Below are 9,269 nucleotides of genomic sequence, written 5' to 3'. Positions count from 1 at the left end.
CAAAATATTGCTGTGTCATTTACTTTTATTTTCCGCAATTATAATTGTTGTTATTATAATTTAAAGAAAATTATACAAACGTTAATTCCTATTTTACTTGATAGACAATCCCTAGAGTTTGGTTAAGTCCGAACCTATTATCAAGTAAACAAACTTCATTGTTGTATTGTCTCGATCTTGTATCCATAGTCAATCACAAAAGTTATCTTGTTGTCGTATTGTCTCGATCTCGTATCCATAGACGATCACACGAAGTGTGAACCAATTACCGATTAGTTGTATCGTCTCGACTCAGTCTATAGACAATCACTTTCGAAGAAAGGACTTATATGTGGAAAAGTTTTAGATTGAGGTATATTTGGGTACCCTCGTCTTTTCAAAAGTCGTTACCTCAAATTTCACATCCTCTTCTCCATTAATGTTTGCATCTTCCCATGGAGAATTGATACCAAAATATCACTATGTTGTCATCCTTTTGCAAGACAAAAGAACAACAACAACCAACCTTTACCAGAGAAAGGTTGAAAACCGGTTATAACTTATGCATAGCAAAAGTTGAAACCCCGAAACACATATGCTTTGATGCTAAACCAAACTATTCAATATATTGTGAATTTTTCACATATTGTTTCAATCAGAATCCCTCATGATCCTTTGATAAATCCAACCAACATGGGCTAGAACTTAATCCTGCTAATTAAAAAAGTCACCCAAACCATAAGGGTTCACACAATATGAGATCGAATATCAAGGTTATGAAAACCGAAATCAAACATCTCATAAACATATATATCAATAATATAAAGCATTCAAGCACAAGCTATGTAAACGAAAAACTATCATAAGAAAAATTATAAACTAACAATTTTATTCATAATAATAGTTTTATTCATGATAGACCTTACACAACTATTGAAAGAAATCAAAAAATGATGTCTATTATATTTGATTAAGTATTACAACAAATAACTTAATCTCTAGTGGTGTTCTTGTTGTTCACTGAGGTTTCTTCAGTGCTCAAACTTTTAAAGCATGTCTCGAGAGACTTGTCTGCAACTACTTTCTGTTTTTCGAGACCTGTAATTTGAAGCTTCAAGTCTCCAAGTTCACTTTTCATCTCTTTTATTTTAACTTTTAGTTCACCCCGATCTTGAACCAAAGTAAAGATATTTCCTACGAGTTCTTCAAACCCATACATAACTTCACGCATACCATCTGTGGGAAACCACTTGGTAAGATCTGAATCATTGAGAGCAAAAAGACATGACTCATCTTGAGATTGATCAGAGTTAGGATAAGAACCGATTCTTGAGACAATATTCCTGATTCTTCGTTTTGAGACAAAACCATGACAGTTTCTCACCTTTCGTGCTTCCTTTTTATTACCCCTTGTAACACTGCGAGTTAGAGGAGACATACTTTCAAAAAGTTTTACTAAGGGAAGGCAATATACCTAAGAGAAGATTTTCCTTATTTTGATAAGAATATATATATATATATATATTCTTATATAAAGTTTTTAGAAAAAAACTTTATATATATTCTTATATATTCTTATATAAAGTTTTTAGAAAAAAACTTTATATATATTCTTATATATATATATAAAGTTTTTAGAAAAAAACAGGGTTTCTGAAACTATACGACATATTTTCGAACTTCTCTTTTTATTGAATGGAAGATATTCTCTAAATATCTCTTATTACTAAAAATAGAAGCTACCATGAATCTGTGCCCTTGATTTTATGTGCTTTTCCCATCCAATAATTACGAGCACGGAAGAGGATGAGAGTGCACAATTTCGATACAACTAAGTTGTATCGGAGTAAGATTTTCTAGCTTACAGCGAGTATCAGAACCATAGTTCATGTTTCTCCTTCGGAATTTCTTCCCAAAATATTTTCTCCCAAGATAATGATATTTTCTAACTCTAGAGATATGATCATGTGGAGAAGATGTACTGATGTGAGAATTTTCATGGATAGTTAAATCTCTCTTAATTCTATCAATGAGATTTTCATAGGATTTTCTCATTCTAAGGATTTCCTTATGATGCACATCAACATGATTATCTGAAACAATTATGGGAAGTTCCTGATCGTTTCCTTTGGCAGAGATTCTCTCTTTCCATTTCGTCTGGAGTCGTTCATCCAAAACAAGAATTGTTTCGATATGGGTGAGGAGGAACCTTTTTCCAGAAGCGATTATCAACTCTTTCCTTTGATTCTTTTGAGTTGATCTTATCGGGTAGTGGTATATTCTGTCTTTCTACTGAGGAATGGTCTTTCAGTTTTTTAAGACAAGAAACTTCCTTCAAGATTTTTACCACGGTGTATTGAAGAAGGATAAGTTTCCTGTCAAGTGAGTGAAAGTTGTATTCCTTAAGATCACGTTCACGGAATCGGTTCAAAGTTTCCTTTGGGCAAGATTTCGTCGGATCATCAGTAGATGTAGAAGATGGTTTCTCATCCTCTTCTGACTTGATGTAGTTAGGCAAACTACCATCATCTTGATATGTTTCAGATGTGACTAAAACGGTTTTATCACAGTCTGTAAAAGTCAAGCAAGGACTTTTAGTTTCCTCAAAATCAGAAGAAATCACAACAACATCATTAGTCAAAGTCATAGGACGTGTCTCTTTATCTTGATTAAGAGATTTACCAAGAGCTTCTAATTTCACAGTGAGATCCGTATTCTCTTTGGCTAGAATATTCAGTTGAATGTCTTTATCTCTGATCTCATTCTTAAGAAGATTTGACTCTGTCTTTAATATTAGTACTTTTGTAGACAGGGATTTTATAGGCTCTAGGAGTTGTACCAACTCTTTATCAGCATCTTCTTTTCCATCATAGAACGACACAGATGTTTTCGAAACTCCTGGATCATGAGTTAACGAAGTGGTAACATCTTCAACTTTTGAGTATTCATACTCTTACATAACGTTAACTGAATTAGACATGGATTCAATTTCTTATAGGTTGGATCGCACCAAATACAGATTGTTAGATCTTTTCGTGTTTGCCTACTCTGATACCAATTGAAAAGACGAGGGTACCAAAATATACCTCAATCTAAAACTTTTCCACCTATAAGTCCTTTCTTCGAAAGTGATTTCTATGGACCAAGTCGAGACAATACAACAAATCGGTTCACACTTCGTGTGATCGTCTATGGATACGAGATCGAGAGAATACAACAACGAAGTATGTTTACTTGATAAAAGGTTCGGACTTAACCAAACACAATAGGATTTCTATCAAGTAAATATGAATTAATGTTTGTGTAATTTACTTTAAATTATAATAAAAACAATTATGATTGCGGAAAACAAAAGTAAATGACACAACAAGATTTTGTTAACGAGGAAACCGCAAATGCAGAAAAACCCCGGGACCTTGTCCAGAATTGAATACTCTCAGGATTAAGCCGTTATACAAAATCAAACCAACTTCGTATAGTTGAGACCAAGCAACTAAACTTATAGTTCACCTAGTTCCGTCTGTATCCCTGCACCTCCAACTTGCAGTAAGTCACGCATTTGGAACAATTCCTTTGGTTCGTATTCTAAACAGTAAAGGAACAACAAATCAACTCGGTAACAAATCTTTTCAACCAAGTGATATGAGTTCGACAAAAGGCTCTTCCGTTTATCCCAATAAACTCCTTTGTCAGGTCCTTAGATCTATCCAATAACAACTACCAAAGTAATTTTCAAGATTTTGCAATCAATACTTTTAATGACAAAGAAACAAATTGATGCCGATCTACTCAACTAATCAATCCAATCTATCACAAAGATAAACCGATTATAGTTGGATCCTCTTTACCCGAGACAAGTATTGTGCACACCAAAGATTATGAACCCAAATCAGAAATCTTCTTCGTCTTCAAATCTTCTTAGATCTTTAATAAACACATGCACACAATCAACTTGAATCTCTTGTAATCAATCACACACAGAACGGAGTATGTTAACAATGGATTATCACAAGACGTCTTTAGATCTACAAACAGTCTAAAGATCCCCGTCGAAACTTCGATATAGTTTGAGTGAATCTTATATCAGAAGAGAAGATTCTCAAGCATAAATAAACTAGGTGCAATCAAAGTTCAACAACCGTTAGTCAATCAAATCAATCGAAAACAAAATATAAATTGCAATTGTCTAGTTTCCCACCAACGGTACTAATAGAGATTCTCAATCCCAAAGAACTCTTTAAACCGAGCGTCCGTAAGAAATTTCGCCTAATTAGGTTACCTTCCTCTCCGAATAGGCGGCTCCACCAGTAACAACACAACTAGGTGGTTTTGCTGGCTCTGAGGATTAGTTTGCTCGAAATGTAAACTTCAATATTTATAGACCAAGGAAGTTTGGACACCAAGGAATTTTTAAAACCGAAAATATTCTCAAGATATGCAATATATTACCAAATTCGGTTTCCATAATTCCTGGAAATGCACTGTCCAAATATTGACCGAAATCTCTTAGAAAATCTCCAACTAGTAAATGCACATTACTAATTTTTATTTTCCAAATATAAAATTAAAAACCTTAATTAAAAGATTCTCAATTTATTTTCGATCCGGGATTCTCCTTTAGCTATTACGGAATATCTTTGAACAATAAAAGATAAGCGTTACTGCACATGTTCAAAGTATGTCGACATCTTTACTTTGTAAGTCCTTTTTCATACTTACAATCTTGGAATCGATTTTCCACAATTCCAAACAAGTTTAGAATTGGTTCATCTGACTTCCAAGAACTACGTGATTGATTATCCTATCAAATCAGCAAACATGGGTTTCACGGTTCTACCAAAACAAGTTTCGGTTCTACTTCCATGTGGGTACTAGAATTAGTCACGCTAGTTACCAAAACTTAGTTGACTAGGTACTAGGATCGTTTCCCACATATATATGGTATCTAACTTGTATTTGGTGCACATGTCCATAGGATCAGTTCCCAATGTCTAAAAACGTGTTGCACATGTTCATAGGATCGGTTCCCAATAACTAGAAACTTGTTGCACCTCTTTACAAGGATCGATTCCCCTTTTGTGATCGGTTGCACCTCTTACTAGGATCGGTTCCCCTTAGCCTAAAGTTGGTCACCCAATTACAACAAATCGATCATACCATCTCAGGTGATTACTTAAGATCGGTTTCACTAATAAAAGTCATACCAATACAAAAGTCAGGCCTTGTGAATAGTTTTACCAAGAACATAAGCAAGTCATGAGCGGTTATACTAAACACACATATTGGTAATTCAAAAGATTTGCAATGAATAACAATACCAATAATCCTAGCGATTTCCCTTTCGATTCATAAGACAAGTTTATGAATTGTACTTCCTTTAAATGAATGTAAAAACATTATTTCCTAGGACGAAATCTTCACCCATACCCATACATAATCACAATAGCATTCATACGATTATATCGATGTCTTATATACGAATTTCAAAAGATAAGTGTTATACTTCGTATTGTATTCCTTAATACTATGTCTAACTAGAGTATAATTATTCACATCTTCGCAGTTATGTTTTCAATATGAACGACTTGAAAGATACGTTATGGAATGAAACAGTTCAAATCAAATATTACTAACCTCAAGTGGAAGGATGATGTCGTCGTTGTGGCTCCTTACTTTTTCACATTCTTCAAGTCTTCTCGTAATACTTGTAATATCTCATATCCTAATACTTTCAAGCTAACTTATACAAAGTTGACTCTAGTATATAATCAAGTGACTCTTTAAATGAGTTTTGATTCACTAAAATATGACAACCAAACTTGACATACCAACGCTTGTTGGTTTCAACCGAGCTATCGCTCTAACATGATGTGTGAACCCTTATGGTTTGTGTGGCCTTTTGATTTAGCGGGATTAAGTTCTAGCCCATGTTGGTAGGCTTTATCAAAGGATCATAAGGTGTTCCGATTGAAACTCATTTGTGAAAAAGTCACAATACGTTGAACTCTTGTTTAACTTAAAAGCATATGTGTTTCGGGTTTTCAACTTTTTCTATTTGCATTAGTTAAAACCAATTCAACCTTTCTCTGGTAAAGGTTGCTGTTGTTGTTGTTCTTTTGTTCTTGCGAGAGGATGACAACATAATGGGGGAGATTTCTAACTTGAACTTGCGCTTAATGATATATCTTTGAGGTGAGAAGAGGATGCGGAATCTGAGGTAACAAATTTGTTAGTTAATCGTTTTCCTGTTTAAGAAAAGCATGAGTTTATTTCATATATTTTGCTTTTGCTTAACAAAATTCGGTACAATTGATGTTTATTCCATTATGTGTGTATGGATGTATGTGTGTGTGTGATTCAATTGTTTTCGGTTAAGAAAAACTGGTTTGATATCTTTCTTTATTGTTTGGTATCAATTGTTTTAGACTTAACAAAATTTCGGTGCAATTGCGGTGCTTTAATGTCTATGTTTGTTTCAATTGCTTCCGGTTAAGAGTAATAATTGTGCAAGTCAATTTGTTTGGTTTGTATGTATTAGTCCAATTCGATTCTGGATAAGAGAAACTAAGTTAATTCTGATCTTAGTTAGACTTATCAAAAATGAAGGATTCGGTTATTCAAGTCTAATCGAATGCCTTGACAAGAAATATTAGTTGACTAACCTAGTATTTTTCTTGTCCAAAGTGAAAGATTTAAGTTATTGTATGAATAATTAGTACCTGATGAGAAAAATAAAGTTAATTTTGATCTTTATTTTGGTCTTATTGAAACAAGCGATTGTACTTGTGCAATCGGTTTAGCAAGGGAACTAAGTTTTCTTAGTCAATTTGTTAAACTATTAGGGAAAATTGCTTCGGGAAATTGTTTCCTTGATAACATATTAAAACAAAATTACTTGTAGTTTCGGTTTTGATATTGGTTATCTAAAGTGGTATGTGAAACCCTCGTGCTTAACTCTTATAAATTGTAAGATCCTTCCGGTTTTTAATATTTGCTCGTACCTTCGTCATTTTGTGACAAAAAGTAGTAAACAAGTGATTTATAATCACTTAGGAAAGGACAATTGTGCTTAAACGTTATATCTAACGATAGAGTAAAGCATTGACTAAGGGGGAGAAACATATCATATGATGATTGTAGTTATTTGGACTACAAAGGGAAATAACAAAGATGTGCGGATTGAAAATCTACCTATCTCACCTTTAAGGGGAGTATTAGCTTTGTTATTTAAATATATTCAGCTGCATTTATGGATTGAATATATGCAGGGTATTGTGCCGTTGAAACTTGGAATCAAGGGTACGTACAATGAATTTTTGTAATTTGTTTATCCATATGATTGTAAGAGCTTTGTCACTAAAATTGGAAAACGGGGAAATTGTTGGAGCATAGCTCGGTTGAACCCACCAAGCGTTGGTATGTCAAGTTTGATTGTCATATTTCAGTGAATCAAAACTCAATTAAAAAGTCGCTTGATTATGTACTAGAGACAACTTCGTATAGGTTAGGCTAGAAAGATTAGGATAATGAGACATACAAGTATTACTCGAAGGCTTGAAAAATGTGAAGAAGTAACAAGCTACATCGACGATATTATCCTTCCTCTTGAGGTTAGTAATATTTTGACTTGAACTGTTTCATTCCCAACGTATCTTTCAAGTCGTGCTATATTGAAAACATAATTGTGAAGCTGTGAATGATTATACTCTAGTAGACATAGTGTTAAGGAATTACAATACGAGGTATAACGCTTATCTTTTGAAATTCGTATATAAGACATCGATATAATCGTATGAATGCTATTGTGATTATATGTATGGGTATGGGTGAAGATTTCGTCCTAGGAAACAATGTTTACTTTCGTTTAAAGGAAGTACATTCATAAACTTATTTTTTTAATCGAAAGGAAAATCGCTAGGCTTATTGGTATTGTTATTCATTGCATATCTTTGGATTACCAATATGTGTGATTAGTACAACCGATCATAATTTATTATTTATCTTGGTAAAACTATTCACAGTGCCTGACTTATGTAATGGTATAACTTTTATTAGTGTAACTGATCCTAAGTAATCACCTAAGATGGTATGATCGATATTTGTAATGGGTGTGACTGATCCTAGTAATTGGCGTGACCGATCGCAAAAGGTGTGTAATCGATCCTTGTAATTGGTGTGACCAGTCCTGGTAATTGGTGTAACCGATCCTGGTAACTGGTGTGACCAATCACAAGTAATACCATGAGAATATGGTAATCGGTCCTGGTAATTGATGTAACCAATTTGGTAACTGATGTAACCGGTCCCAATAACCATATTAAGGTAGAACCGATCCTTGTGTTTGGTAGAACCGTAAACCCATGATTACTGCGTTGATTTGATCAATCACATAGTTCTTGGAAATCAGATGACCAGTTCTAGACTTGTTTGGAAGTGTGGTATAATCGGTTCTAAGGATTGTAAATATGAAAAAGGATTTACAAAGAAATAAGATGTCTACATACTTTGAACATGTTCAGTAACTCTTATCTTTTATTGTTCAAAGATATTCCTTAATAACTCAAGGAGATCCCGAATCGAAATAAGTCGAGAATCTTTTAATTAAGGTTGTTAATTTTATATGCTTTTATTTACCAGCAATTAAAATGCATATCTCTAGAAAAATAAAAATTGGTAATGTGCGTTTACTAATTGGAGATTTTCTAGTAGGATTTCGGTTAATATTGGAGAGAGCATTTCTAGGAATTATGAAAACCGAATTTGGAAATATATTGCATATCTTGAGAATATTTTCGGTTTTGGAAATTTTTTGGTGTCCAAACTTCCTTGGTCTATAAATACCCAAGTTTGCATTTTGAGCAAACTATCATAAGAGCCAGCTAAACTACCTTGTTTTGTTGTTACTGGTGGAGCCATCTATTCGGAGAGGAAAGTACCCTAATTAGGCGAAATCTCTTACGACCGCTCGTTTAAAGACTTCTTTGGGATCAAGAAGCTCTACGAGTACCGTTGGTGGGAAACTAGATAATTGCAGTATTATTAGTTTTTGATTTGATTTGATTGACTAATGGTTGTTGAACTTTGATTGCACCTAGTTTGTTTATTCTTGAGAATCTTCTCTTCTAATATAAGATTCACTCAAACTAGATCGAAGTATCGACGGGATCTTTAGAACTGTTTGTAGATCTAAAGACGTCTTGTGATAATCCATTGTTAACAGACTCCGTTCTGTGCGTGATTGATCACAAGAGATTCAAGTTGTGGTGTGCAGGTGTTACTGAAGATTTAAG

The sequence above is a fragment of the Papaver somniferum genome, chromosome 7, assembly GCF_003573695.1.
Source record: "Papaver somniferum cultivar HN1 chromosome 7, ASM357369v1, whole genome shotgun sequence".
NCBI classification, from domain to species: domain Eukaryota; kingdom Viridiplantae; phylum Streptophyta; class Magnoliopsida; order Ranunculales; family Papaveraceae; genus Papaver; species Papaver somniferum.
Note: the sequence above shows the minus strand (reverse complement) of the source record.